The sequence below is a fragment of the Quercus lobata genome, chromosome 4 (genome assembly GCF_001633185.2).
Source record: "Quercus lobata isolate SW786 chromosome 4, ValleyOak3.0 Primary Assembly, whole genome shotgun sequence".
In the NCBI taxonomy this organism is placed as follows: domain Eukaryota; kingdom Viridiplantae; phylum Streptophyta; class Magnoliopsida; order Fagales; family Fagaceae; genus Quercus; species Quercus lobata.
The window spans coordinates 71,064,288-71,078,388 of NC_044907.1; the positions used below are offsets into that span (position 1 = coordinate 71,064,288).

Here is a 14,101-nt window from a genome sequence, read left to right on the forward strand (position 1 = left end):
TTTATTGTTGAATAAGAAATTTGTAATTCAAACTTTACTTAAACCAAAAATCAATTGGTATATTAATACGATAATAAAGAGAAATGATCATGTAAGAAATATTATACCCTCAAAATCCTATTTTATATATAATCTTAAATAAACGGTCTCTTTAAGGGTCCGTTTGGATTGAGTTTATTTTTACTGAAACTGAAAACACTGTAACGAAATAATTTTTAAATGTATAAATAGTACTGTGAAACCCATTTTTAATGAAAAAATTACTGAAAAATGTAATTTATAAGTCCATAAACCGTGCACACACTCAATCCAAATACTCACTAGTCACTTTGTCTCTCATCATCTTTTGAATTATGATCTTATCAACGCTAGTCTCAAATAGGACAAAAGAGAAGTCTTCTACTTTTTTCCTTTTTCCTTTTTAAATATATTTCCCCTTTATTTAGGTGATTTTCAATAATTAATATATTGCAGGTGTTGTTGGGGAAGGATCTTCTGACTGCCTACAACGAAACACCACTTCTATATATATAATCACACGAATCACTCCTTATTCGACTTATCTTTTACCCCCGGCCCATTAGCTTGCTTCTGTCTTTCTGACAATGGCGCACGAGGTAGTTCTACTGGATTTCTGGCCAAGCATGTTTGGAATGAGGGTGAGGGTTGCACTGGCTGAGAAGGGTATCAAGTATGAGTACAAGGAGGAGGACTTGAGGAACAAGAGCCCTCTGCTTCTGAAGATGAACCCCATTCACAAGAAGATCCCAGTTCTCATCCACAATGGCAAACCAGTATGTGAGTCTCTGGTCATCGTTCAGTACATTGACGAGGTGTGGAAAGACAAAAATCAATTTCTGGGCTGATTTTACTGAGCAGAAGGTCCGTTTCCCTTATCTATAGTGTAGGCTATATGCAATTATTATTATTATTATTATTATTATTATTATTATTTTTGTTCTTTTCTGTTCTTCTTCACTGAGAAAAAATTTCCCACAAATGTTATTTATATATATATATATATATTTTTTTTTTTATGAAATTGTTATTTGATAAATATATATATATATATTTATGTATTGATAGGATATTATTTTATAGGATAAAATATAAAATTGACCCTTCTAAGTTTCTTCAAATTTCATTTCAGTTCTCTAACTTTATTTTTCTTCATTTCAATCATCTAAATTTCAAGTTTATTCAATTAAGACTTTTCCATCAACTTTTGTTATATGTTGTGGTAATTTTTCAATTTTATAAATTTTTCTTCAATTTAAATTAAAAAAAAAAATTTAATTAATGGTTGAAAACTATTTTCCAAATTTTTTTTCAATTTCTTTTTTTTTACAAAAGTTAACGAAAATGACTTAATTAAATAACTATGAAACTTAGAGTCAGGAAACGAACGAAAAAATTTAATTAATGATTGAAAATTAATTTTCAGATTTTTGTTTTCAAAAAATTTTAACAAAAGTTAATGAAAATGACTTAATTGAATAAATCTGAAACTTAAATGACTGAAATGAACAAAAACAAAATTAAAAAACTAAAATGAAATCTAAAAGTAGTTAGAATTTCTGTTTTACATTTTAGCCTATATATTGATTGAAGAGCCAAGAATATATTTTAGTTTATTTATTTATCTTTTAAAAATCTTGGTTTTCCCACATTTCTAATTCTTCATATTATGATGGTTTATTAATGTTAGATTCGACACTTTGACAGATTTCTTTAAACTACTTTTACCTAAAATATTCATGTTAATGCTCTCATGATAGGTTTATTTATTAGAATTGGATAGTTTGGGTGAGTTTGGTTCAGCTTTTTGAAAAAGTGCATAATGAAAAAGTGGAGTTTTGTAAAAGTGCATAATGAAAAAGTGGAGTTTTAAAAAGCTGAGTGTTTGGTAAAAGCTGTTAAAAAGTGCATAATGAAAAAGCTGAGTGTTTGGTAAAAACTGTTAAAAGTGACTTTTTGAGGGATAAATGACCAAAAAGGACAATGTATATATAAGAGAATTTATTTCAAACTTTTTTTTTTTTTTTTTTTTTGGTGGATGTGAGTTTATTTCATACTTATTAAATCATCTATTTCATATACTTACTAAACAATAATAATAATAATATTAATTAAATCTAAATAATTTCCATCAACATGAAGCACAAAATAAAAATGTAAAAAGATGATAAATTGTACTGCACATCGTGCAAGATCTCAATTAGTAATTACCAAATATGGAGCATGTCCCCTGTAGATATAGAACTTGCACTTGGTTGTATAGGCGCATGGGTTGTACTTAGAATATTGCTACAATTTTGGGAAGAAAACAAGCACAAAAATGGTTCAGTTTTCAAAAATGATACAAAAGTTTAACTAAACAAAGTCCGTCTAATAACTCAGTTTCAACGGCCTCAATCTCATTTAAAAGCAACCATTGATAGCTAATTCCCATAACACAGGTGCAAGAACAAGATTCATTCATTTCTTAGCAGCAGCAACATAAACAAAAATATCTGAGAACAAAAAGATTCGAGAAAGCTACCATTGTACAGCCCCTTATCCCAAAAATGAGGAAGACAATTAAAAGCTAAAAGAAAACTACATAAAATAAAGAAAAGCTACCAGCGTATTAAAAAAAAAAAAAAACACTTTCAACTACAATCATGACTCATGAGCTATCAAAAATTCTCTCCTTTGGTGATTCCCTCTTTGCCCACGGAGCTTTGAAACATACCCTACACCCCCCCAAACAAGGATATTTCTTCCATTCCTGGTTTACGGGTCAAACAAGTGAAGCAATATGCTACAAGCTCTCAGTGGATAACCTTTTCTCTTTCATCAGCATCTCCATGTTCAACCTGACAAGTAAAGGAAGCAATTGAAATATTTTGGGCCCTGAAATCAATGTAGCTACTGACAATTTACAAAAGTAGAGAGGCATGCAAGAGCCAAATTATTTGTAATAAAATTATGTGAGGGAACAGTGAAGCTAATAGTTCAGATTATCATCAAGAAAATGTGGTAAGATACCATTAGCTTTGCTTCACTGTATTCACTTTTGATCAATTATTTCCTTTTTTTTAATTCTGAAAATTTAGTAAGAGGTTAAGGGGATGCCCCCAAAGTTCACAAGAATATTGCATCCATTTTGATCTACCCAAACTATAAATTGCAAGGGAACCTAGGTGCAAATAAGATGATTGATGCTGTTCGATGTTCAGGGTATCTATTGACCAACTCAAATGGGATTTCAACAGAAACAACAATCCAATGTTTTAGTCCAATTGCCAAAAAAATTCTCACCTTCACATGTGACTATAAGAGTAATTATTCATTAAATTATTGTTAATTTGCTATCATTAAATTATTTCTTTTCCTAATTTAATTGCAAAAGTTATATAATCGGTCATACCAGTAGGCACTCATGGAGAGAAAAATCAAACAAATAAGTGCATCATAAGCACTGAATGAGTATTGGTAGTAAACTTCAGCATAGAGGGCCATTCACAAGCTACAACTAACAAATGCTTAATGTATAACAAGAAGCTAGCTAGCTAAGATTAATCTCAGCTATTTCAGATTCACAAACTATAATCATTAAACACTTCATTATATATTAAAATAGCACACTCGGTAAAAAAAAAATTCAGATCAGTGTTAAACACTTCATTATATATTTTTACTAACTAAACACTTCATTATATATTCCAATCAGCAAAAACAAATAACAAAACAAGTAAAGGAACAATACCCATTCATAGCAAGATCCGAAATTTTTTTTCCCACACTCGGTAAAAAAAAAAAAAAAAATCAGATCAGTATTGGTACCTGGTTTTTGGTAGCAGATCAGTGTTTTTGGTACCTGAGAAATCAAAACCCACACACCAAAAGTGAGAAATCAACCAAAGAACAGAGAAATCAAACCCAGATCCATGAGAAATCAACCAAAGAACAGAGAAATCAAAACCAAAAAAACCCAAATCAGACCCATGAGAATCAACCCCGGTTCGGTCCAAATCAAAACAACCCATACCCATGACAAATCAACCCAAAGAACACACAGAAAAATCATTACCCATAAAACAAACCACAATCCAAAACTACAGAAAGACTTACAGAGAGGAAGAACCAGAAAGAAAGAAAGAAAGAAGAAGAAGAGGAAGACGAAGCGGAAGAAGAAAAGGAAAAGAAAAAAGACAGAGAGTAGAGAGACTTACGAAGGCAGAGCAAGGCAGAGAGAACAGATGGAGAAGCGTCAAATGCGAAGGGAGAGCAGAGATGAGAGATGAGGGGCGTCAAACGTGTGGGTATTTCGGTCTTTCAATGATTGCAACGGTAATATAACAAAACGCGCACAGCGCGTTTTGATTTATGGACCGCTGAGGGTCCATTTTCGTTGCGCGTTTTGTCTTCAGTTTTTCTAAAAGTTCAAAACGCAGATTTGGGCTTAGCTTTTTTGAAAACGCCCGTTTTGGGTTGAAAAAGTGGAACCAAACGGGCTATTTATGGGTCTTGTGATGTCAGAAGATATGTGACAGAAGTTTCCATTGGAATTGATGAGTCTAACATATTTTTTTACCTTTATCATCTTTATTAGTATTATATTGATGCAATTTAGCCAACAATAGTATATAAACTAAAATATTTTATTCAGCAAAAAAAAAAAATACTAAAATATTTTAATAATATCAGTAAAGTTAAATAGTAAGGTAAATTCCAAAAAATTATCCTGAAGTTTGAGTTAATATCAATTAAATCTAAAACTTCTCAAAACTAATTAATTTAGTCCTTAAAAGACAATTTTGTCCCTAAGTACCTAAATGCTGTCAGTTTTTGTTCTCTCTCAGTTAACGGAAAGGCTTGATTGAATAAATCTGAAACTTAGAGGACTAAAATGAACGAAAACAAAATTATACTAAAATGAAATTTGAAAAAAAGTTAGAGAGTCAATTTTACATTTTAGCATATTTTATATATTGATCGAAGAGACAAGAATATTTTACTATCTTGTCTCAAATGTTTTAGTTTATTTATTTATCTTTTAAAAATCTTGGTTTTGCCACATTTCTAATTCTTCATATTATGATGGTTTATTAAAGTTAGATTCAACACTTTGACAGATTTCTTTAAACTACTATTACCTAAAATATTCATGTTAATGCTCTAATGATAAGTTTATTTATTAGAATTGAATAGTTTGATAAGTTTATTTATTAGAATTGAATATTCAGCAAAAAAATTTATTAGAATTGAATATTTTATGGGTCTTGTGATGTCAGAAGACATGTGAAAGTTTCCATTGGAATTGATGAGTCCAACATATTTTTTGAACAAACTTTATCATCTTTATTAGTATTATATTGATGCAATTTAGCCAACAATAGTATATAAACTAAAATATTTTAATAATATCAGTAAAGTTAAATAATAAGGTAAATTTCATAAAAATACCCTGAGATTTGAGTTAATACTAATTAAATCTAAAACTTCTCAAAACTAACCAATTTAGTCCTTAAAAGATAATTTTGTCCCTAAGTATCTAAACGTTGTTAATTTCTGTTTTCTCTCAGTTAACGGAAATGCCATAATTGAATAAATATGAAACTTAGAAGACTAAAATGAACGAAAATAAAGTTAGAAAACTGAAATGAAATTTGAAAAAAGTTATGATAGGTCAAGAATGTATTGACCCTTTATGATAATTAACCAATTAATTAGCCAAGTGAATTAATTAAGTTAATTAACATGCAATATGCGTGGTAGCACAAACAAATCACTAACTAAGTTAATATGCAGTGGAAAATAAGTCAACATGGTGATTTGTTTATGAATGGAAAAAAACCTATACAGCAAAAACCCCACCGGGTGAGTTTAAGGTCATCACTCTTGAGAATTCACTATTATCACAACAAGCAGTTACAAGTAAAGGAATTCTAGTATCTTATACCAACTTACAGTTGAACCCTTACCCCAATACCTAATTGGACTTGTTCTGTAGTGACAATATCTCATTTCAATGCACAGCTCCCAGTATGTGACTAACCAATTCAATGCGCAGACCTCAATACGCGGCTTACACACCAACTTGAGAAGGATGTTGGCTGCAAAGTTCTTCAGTTCATCAACACGATGAAGATCATGAAACTCCTTGGTTACAAAATCCTATAGTATACAAACATAGCAGCTTCTTGAAGAGAAAGATGAACAAGGGAAACTTTGTCTCCGGTCAAAGTATGCTTGTGAATAGCCTTTGCATCAAATTGCACTCACTTGCATCAGCTGTAACAACCCTTAAAACAACCCTTAAAACAATCCTTATATATGTTTAGGATTGTGAGAAAAAAAGGCCCAAATATTTATACACAGATTGGATGAAAATCAGAATTAAAAATCTGATTTTCTTAAATCTCGATAGATACCCTATCTATCGAGCAGCTATCGAACATCGGGCTTAAACAGCCTTTTAAACCTCGATAGATACTAGCTGTCGAGTTTTAAAATCCAGCACTTCTTCACTTGATTCTTGGACAGATTTTCATGGCTTTAACACTTGAACTTGAAATCTTGTTCCTTGAATCATTAAACACATCCTAAATCTACCCAATTATAAGTAAAGTGTGTTTTGTCAAAGGAATAGCCAATTCTATATTGACATATGTTCCTAACATGATTCACATATGTCCTAACAAGTTAGAGGGTCAATTTTACATTTTAGCATATTTTATATATTGATCGAAGAGACAAGAATATCTTACTATCTTGTCTCAAATATTTTAGTCTATTTATTTATCTTTTAAAAATATTCGTTTTCCCACATTTCTAATTCTTCATATTATGATGGTTTATTAAAGTTAGATTCGACACTTTGACAGATTTCTTTAAACTACTATTACCTAAAATATTCATGTTAATGCTCTAATGATAAGTTTATTTTTTAGAATTGAATAGTTAATGGGTCTTGTGATATCAGAAGACATGTGAATGTTTCCATTGGAATTGATGAGTCCAACATATTTTTGACCAAACTTTATCATCTTTATTAGTATTATATTGATGCAATTTAGCCAACAATAGTATATAAACTAAAATATTTTAATAATATCAATAAAGTTAAATAATAGGGTAAATTTTAGAAAACTACCTTGAAGTTTGAGTTATTATCAATTAAATCTAAAACTTCTCAAAACTAACCAATTTAGTCCTTAAAAGACAAATTTGTCCCTAAGTACCTAAACGCTGTTAGTTTCTATTCTCTCTCTTCTCTTTGACTCTCATCTCTTTTCTCTTTTTCTCTCTCTCACCCAGCTGATCCCCCATCTCTTCTCTCTCATCCCTTTCTCTCTCACTAAACTTTGGTCATCAATGAAACCCATAATCCTCTCTCCTTCTAATTTTCCTTTGGTTGTTAGGTTCAGATGATTTGGGTGTGGGTTTGAAAATTTGGATTTTCGGTATATTATTTGTAGATCTATGGGTTTGCTATTTTGATTTGGGTTTTGGAGTTTGGTTGGATAGATGTCTTCAAATCTAGTGCATGTAGTTTAGATTTAAATTTTGGTGGGTGTCCTTTCAAATTTGTGGTGGTCGTGTGGCTTAGGTTGGAAGTGGTGGCAACCATGGGTTGTTGCTGCACTAGGTCGGAGGTGGTGGCAACCATGGGTTGTTATTGCACTGAGTCAAAGGTGGTGGCAGCCGTGGTTGGTTACCGCACAATTGTTTTTTTTTTTTTTGCTACACTGGGCTAGAGGTGGTGGCAGCCATGGATTGTAGCTGATGTTACTATTTTTAGGGGTAGAAAATAGGGAAGAGAGAATGAGAGTTGATGCTAAACTAACCTTTAGTAGTAATGGTTGTTCAATGGAGTTGCTGATGCCGATGAGACTTATGGGTTTTACAGGTGGCTAGGTTTGTTGAGAGAAAGGGACGACAGAGAAGAGAGTTAGAAAAGATAATGGCGTTTAGCTATTTAGGGACAAAGTTGTCTTTTAGGGATTAGGTTGATTAGTTCTAAGAAGTTTTGGATTTAGTTGGTATTAGCCCAAACTTCAGGTAGATATTTAGAATTTACCCTAAATAATAAAAAGTAATTAAGTTACATAACTAATGGACATGGTGTAAGACAAAGTTTTTATTTAAAAATATCCAAGATTATATTATAAAATAAATAATAAAAATATTTTTTAATTTTTTATTTTAAAACTTTGAATAATTGTTTTAAGCAAGATATTTAGGGTCAGTTTGAAATCTGTTTATTTTGCTGAAACTGAAAACTTTTTGTTGAAAGTATTGTAAATAAAAGTAAAAGTTAGTTGAAATAATATAATGAGACTCATGAATAGTACCAAGAATTACAGTGGGATTCATAAATAGTACCAAAAATAAGCTGAATAGTAAAATATGTTGGTAAAAATAGTCTTTGCCAAACAGACACTTAGGGTCTGTTTGGATACTGTTTATTTTGCTGAAACTGAAAACTTATTGCTGAAAGTACTGTAGATAAATGTAAAAGTTAGTTGAAATAGTATAGCAGGGCTTATGAATAGTACTAAAAAGTGCAGTAGGGCCTATAAATAGTAGCAATAAAAAGATGAATAGTAAAATAATTTTAATTTTTTATTGGTATCTAAGCACACTTAGGTACGGTTTGGATCTGGAGGTTGCGTTTCACGTTTGCGTTTCTTCTCTCTCTCTCTCTCTCTCTCTCTCTCTCTCTCTCTCTCTCTCTCTCTCTCTCTCTCTCTTTTCCTTTGTTGTGCACGCGTTTAGGGGGGACAACGGCTACTATTCATGCTATTGTTCATGAACAATAGCCGTAGTTTGTTGACTTTTCAGCCCCTTTATCAGTCCTGTGGGTCCCGTGAACAGTGCACGGGACCCACAAATTTTACTTTTCAGCAACTTTTTCATTAAAAATGGGTCTCACGGTACTATTCACACATTTAAAAATTATTTTGCTACAGTGTTTTCAATTTTCAGTTTCAGCAAAATAAGTTTTATCCAAACGGACCCTTAATCTCTTATATTTAGTAAAAAATAGTTTGTTAAAAGTCTTGTAACTCAATAATACTATTTAGCTAGTTCTTTTTATGTGAATTTGAATTCAAATTTCCCTCCCCTCTAATTTTTTTTTTTTTTTTAATTCTTGAAATAGATTATACTAATGATTTTAATATATTTTTATTGAGTCAAATGGCAACATTATGTCGTACAGTTGTAATACATTGAGCCAAATATATAGTGCAAAATACGAGTATGATCCAAATTTATTATTAAAAACAAATATTTGAATAAATTATTAAACAATATACAATAACTAGTGAAACTTCATTGAATTCCTTAAAACAATTTTAATTGGAGTTATATTTTTGAAACTATAGCAATATTGTTCAATTTAGAGCAACTAATATTGTTATTTTATTATACTTATGGTACACTACATGACATAAGCCGAAAAAGCAAAAGAATTTTTTTTTTTTTTTTTAAATGGTAGAGGATGTCCACTTGATATAACCACAACATATATCAGATAATTTTTATAATCGGGTTTTAACATTAAATTTTTTTAGTGATTTGAGTCCATCTTTCATTAGCAAACAAGAAAAAATATATATAAAGGAAAGATAAAAAACTTCAAAGTTGAAACCTATTCTAACAACCGAGATTAACTAATATTCTATGGATAATATTTTCCTACAAACCAGTTTAGAAGAATCCCATCTAACTCATTATGTAGCTATTTATATGACTATCATATATTATTTAAACAAGTTACATAACTTATTAAAAAATTAGGCAACGAAAAATACATGTCAACAATCTTTTCAACCTATACATAGCGAATTTTAGGAAAATTCCTCCAAATTGGTTTAATTTGGAGGTTAACTTTTTCCATATTCAGCATTCTTGTTCTACTATGAGCTCTCTAGGTAATGAGAATACAAACCATTCCAATTTGGAGGTTAACTTTCTCCATATTCAGCATTCTTGTTCTACTATGAGCTCTCTAGGTAATGACAATACAAACCATTCATATTCCACATCCCTGTTTTACGAAAGTGCTAATACAATATAAGTGCAAGATGCAAGTGTATGACACTGCAAGGAAGATATGAGCCACCAAAGGAGAGGAGCAAGAGGTAGAAAAGAAGGAATTCATTGAAACTTTCAAGATATTAGAGGGAGAGCGTGGTGAAAAGCCTTTCTTTGGGGGTGAAACATTTGGCTTTGTTGACATTGCTCTAATCACTTTCTACTGCTGGTTTTATACCTATGAGACCTTTGGCAATTTCAGCATAGAGGCTGAGTGCCCCAAGATTATTGCATGGGCTAAGAGGTGCATGCAGAAAGAGAGTGTTGCGAATTCTCTTCCTGACCAAAAGAAGATTTATGAGTTTACTGTTTGGATGAAGAAATATTTTGGCATGGACTATGTTAGGTTCTAAGGAATTAGGAACTAATGTATTAGAACTTTAATGTGTAATGCTGGCAAACCATGATCAAAATATTTAGTCTAGATTTAGACTACTCAAAGTGTGTTCTTGTGTAAAGTTGGAATCGAGTGTACTGCAGGATTTATTGTGTAAATTTGCAAAGCTCAATCGATCGAAAATTAGACTCGATCGATTGAAGATCGAGCAGATTGTTTTTTTGCAGAATTTTCCAACTCAAGTCCAAGCCCTTATAACGTGTAGGGTTTTATGTTTTGCCTTAAGTATAAAAGGAAAAGCCATAGCCATGTTTTATAGTTGTTGTTTATGCTGTGTGTATGAATCTCTTGTGAGATCTAGAGGTGTTTGTCTTCATACATACTAAGGGTTATCAAGAATTAAGATTCATGTCAAGAGCTTGATGATCGTTTCAGTTGCTGCATAAAGAGCTTAAAGAAACACAAGTGAGAGTACTTGTAGTTGCTGTGGATCAAGGAAAGAAATAGTCCATGAACTCGGAGTTGTCACGTGGTCGTGGTGGTAAGTTTCCTACACGAGGTAGCAATAGGATGTTAGTGATCTAAGTTGCTATTGTGTAAACTTCAATTCTTTCATAGTGGATCTGTTTTACCTTGAGGATAACTAAGTTTAATCATCCCCAGGTTTTTTACCTGTTTGGTTTTCTTGGGTTATCATATCATTATGTTATTTATTTTCCGCATTGTTTCAATGATATGATTTATTTGTGTTAACCTAGATCAAAATAATTTGACTAAGTAATCACTTGGCTAAATAACTAGGTTAAACAACTTGTGTTTTAAGGGTTTTAAAAACGTACAAGTGGTATCAGAGCAGGTTAGCTCTAGTGTTTAGATCCTTTGATTTAAGAGTTGATCCTTGACCCCTTTTGTCATGGAACACGGTCACTCTCTTGTGATTCCACCTTACTTTGATGGGAACAATTATGCCTACTAGAAAGTAAGGATGAAAGCATTCCTGAAATCTATTGATGAGAAAGTTTGGAATTCTATTGAATACGGATGGGAGAAGCCCACTATTCCTGTTAGTGAGTGGCAAACTTCTCAGAAAGAAGCAACCGCTTTTAATAGCAAAACCATGAATGCTATTTTTATAGAGGAATTCAAAAGAATCTCTAATGTTGAGATTGCTCATACTGCTTGGAATATTCTCCAAACTGTGCATGAAGGCACAAAGACAGTTAAGATAAATAAGTTGCAGCAGTTAACAACTAGATTTGAAAGCATTAGAATGTCTGATGATGAAAGTTTTGATGAATTCTATACTAAGCTTAATGATATTTTTAATTCTGCTTATAATTTGGGTGAAATCTATGATCAACCTAAGATTGTTAAGAAGATTCTTAGATCCTTGACTGAGGACTTTAGACCCAAAGTAACTACCATCACTAAAAGCGAGGATGTGGACTCTATCCCTATTGATGAACCTGTAGGATCTCTTCAGTCCTATGAGTTGGACCTACCTAAGACAAGCAAATCCAAATCAATGGCTCTTAAGTCTGTTGATAATGTTGATGTGAATGGATTTGATGATGAGCTCTTTGCTACAAAGATTGCATATCTTGCCAAGAACTTTAGAAACTTTCTTAGGAACAATAACAGAAGGGCAAGAGGTAAAAACAATGTTGAACCTAGAAATTTTAGGAGGAATGACTCCACTAAGGTGAATAATACTGAAAAACCTAAAGAGAAAGTAGGTCACACTTCTAATAATTCTATGGTTCAACAATGTTTTGGTTGTCAAGGATATGATCATGTGAAATCAGAATGTCATACATTCTTGAGGTCAAAAGATAAGGCTATGGTTGTAACCCTTAGTGATGATGAAATTTCTGATAATGAGTTTGATAGCGATGAGGATGGAAACTTCATTGCTTTCTTAGTTACTGCTGTAGTTGATGAAAGTGTTGCTGTTGATGAGAACCCTTCTGATGGGAAACTCTCTGAGGATGCTGATTTGCAAGAAGCATATAATAAGCTTTGCAAGGTTGCTGCAAAGGATGCCATGAACGTTGATTTAGGCTTATAGAAAATTGTTTTTCTTGAACTTGATAAGAAAATTTTGCTCTTGAAATTGTTTGATGCTAATGAATTGCTTGATAAGGTGAAGACTAAGAACATGTTGTTGCTTGATAAAGTTAAAAATTTGGAACTTGAATTATTTGTTACTAGAGAACAAACAAATAGGACTGCTAGTTCCAAACTTAAACACATGCCGAGTATTCAGAAGTCTCCCTTAGACAAAACTGGTCTAGGTTTTAAAGATAGCATCACTGTTTCTATGACTTATTCCATAAACTTTGTTTCTTCTTTTGAGCCTTTCGTGAGTGAGATTGTCAAACCAATAGAAGTTACAACTCCTAGGAAGATTAGGGTTGATCTCAAAGAGTCTAAACCTAAGACTTCTAACCCTCCTAAGGACAAGGTGCATGATAGACCTGCATAAGTTTGTCATTTTTGTGGAAAGTTTGGGTATATTCGTCCAAACTGTTTCAAGTTACAAGCTATTAAGTGAGCAAATAAGCAAAAAGTACTTGTGCCTCAAGCACAAGATCCTATGGTACTTATTGGTGAATTGGTAAAGACTTTAAACTTTTATTCCAATCCTGGAGTTGCTCAGCATTCTAATATAAATAATAACTCCAATGCAAGAGTTGCATCTAAAAAGTTTTAGATGCAAAAGGCTCGATCTAATTACGTCTTTCTGACATGGTCTTTGGGCTTCATCGTTCTACTCTTTGTGACCATTCTTCTTTGTTATTTTGTTTTCTTTGTTTTTCTAGGATTTGCATTGCATAACATTCATGCATTTCATTCTAGGTTGTTTTTGTTATTCTTTTCAAAAATTAAAAACAAAAAAAGGAGAAAAAGGGAAGAAAAATGTGTTTTGCATTCTTTTTTCTTAAATTTGAAATCAAGGTTGGCCATATTATCTTTACATAACATGTTTATGTACCTTGTTTACCTTGGATGAGCTTATTTTATTGCACTTTACTAGTTTGAGTTTTGTAGTGCATATTGTGTGGGAGATGTTTATAGTTTTTGATCACTTGTTCTTGATCTTGAAGTCACATGCCTTTGATTGTTGGACTTGAACTTATTGAGAAATGCATAAATAATCATCTCACCACTGTTTACTAGCTAATCATGAACACCTTAGTCCATATCATAAGATTTTGTACTCGAGAAAGTGTAGCACGTGCACAAAAAGAACATAAAGTATAGCCTCCGTTTAATGCTAAAATTGGTGTGTACATTATTGGGCTATAATTAATTCAATCAAATAAAATTGATATTTACATTATCTTGACTATTTTAATAAGTTTCTAATCAAATAAAATTGGTGTGTACATTATGAGGCAAATCAAGAAACTTACATGATTGCAAGCTTGTTTTCTAGGAGATGTGAGAGTTATATGATGTAATTCTTTGGGTGATAGTCTCTTTCAAATTTATGTGATGAATTTTGTAGAAATTGTGATTGATTACTATTCACATATCACCTTACATGTATCTCAAGCTTTTGCTAGTTGCACACACTACACAAGTTACTCTTTACTAAACTTTGTACATGTTATTGTGTGTGATCTTGCTGTGGCCATCCAAGATTAAAAATTCTTTGATTTTAATGCAACA

General features: G+C 31.8%; 1 long non-coding RNA gene and 1 pseudogene across 1 annotated transcript; one reads left to right on the forward strand and one right to left on the reverse strand.

Annotated features, from left to right (window-relative positions):
* Nucleotides 1-599: 599 nt before the first annotated feature.
* On the forward strand, nucleotides 600-12,911 carry LOC115985730 (annotated as a pseudogene).
* Nucleotides 2,460-4,293, reverse strand: LOC115984016. Its single transcript, XR_004090334.1, has 3 exons — nucleotides 4,218-4,293; nucleotides 3,829-3,862; nucleotides 2,460-2,858 (listed from the first exon to the last, which is right to left on the reverse strand). It is a non-coding gene; the product is annotated as an uncharacterized LOC115984016 (long non-coding RNA).
* Nucleotides 12,912-14,101: the final 1,190 nt, after the last annotated feature.